This window comes from Phalaenopsis equestris, unplaced genomic scaffold, assembly GCF_001263595.1.
Source record: "Phalaenopsis equestris unplaced genomic scaffold, ASM126359v1 Scaffold000581, whole genome shotgun sequence".
NCBI lineage: Eukaryota > Viridiplantae > Streptophyta > Magnoliopsida > Asparagales > Orchidaceae > Phalaenopsis > Phalaenopsis equestris.
In genome coordinates this window covers 257,852-259,097 of record NW_018165021.1, presented here as the reverse complement: position 1 = coordinate 259,097, position 1,246 = coordinate 257,852, and positions in this window count along the sequence as shown.

The window sequence follows — 1,246 nt, the reverse complement described above, 5'->3', positions numbered from 1 at the left end:
ATCCAATATCGATCGACAATCCCATTTGAATACAGTAATTCAGAATAGCACTTTCTGAGCACTTTCTGTAGTAACTTTACCGATCCTCATTGTCTGTAATAGTTTTGTAAGAATGTAGAAGTGCCAGTGTTTAGAAACAGGGTTTAGAAGTGTAGCAAAGAAACTAACATACCCGTTTTCTCTTATTTCCCAGTCTTCAGTCTCGTCCGTCAAAAATTGGTAGATCTCATTCATCAGATTTCTTGTTGGTACGAAGTTGGAATAATGGCAGACAGGAACATTCTCGATCATATATAACTCATTAATTCATGCAGGAGTAAAATTTATCTATCTGTCTCATACATAGATGACTCCCTGGTTGATTCCATGCAAATTAGCATAAAACTCCACCACAAGAATGACTACAGCGGCAGTAGTGTAGCACAACACTTCTCATCATCCTCGCACAATCATCTCTTCAGTTACTGTCCAAGGATTGTTCAATCCTCAATTCACGAATCCTCTTTCTTTGATTAATCTCCTCTTTGTCAGCACTTTATTGAAGATTCGTTGCACCTCGAAACTAATGAACTTTTTCAACAGCACTTTATTGAAGATTCGTTGCACCTCGAAATTAATGAACTTTTTCAAATTGAACACTCAAAATCTAGGGTTTTCAGTGGAATTAGAAGCCATAGGGATAAATTTTGTGGAGTTTCAATTCATTTTTGGGTAATATGAATTTAAGAACCGAGTTTGGAAGCATTTAGGGAGTAAATCTTGCCTAAAACCACTAAAAATCGACATTTCAAACTCCGAAAACCGTCATCTCCCAAACCCCAAAAACCCTCATCTCGCCGTTCCTGCCGTCGGCGGCGTCGATGGCACTGTCGGCAAGCCTTAAGAATTAATTTTCTGAACTTTCGAGAAAAACCCGCCATCAACGGCGTCAAGCTCGCCGTCGGTGCCCAAGGCAAAAATTACACAGTTTTGCTCTGGTCTGTTGCTCTGGTCTACAGTTTTGCTCTGGTCTGAATGCGTTCCAATTTTCTCTATATATCCAATTTTTATGATGATTCAAGGGTAAATACGAGTAGTAGAGTTCAATACTGCCACAAACTAGTAATAATTTCAAACAGAAATACTATCATTGTAATAAAAATAAAGATAACTATGGGTTGCCTCCCATAAAGCGCTTAGTTTAACATCGTCAGCCCGACCTATTCAAATATTATTCAGGTTGACTGACCATTAAAATCTCTTTAAA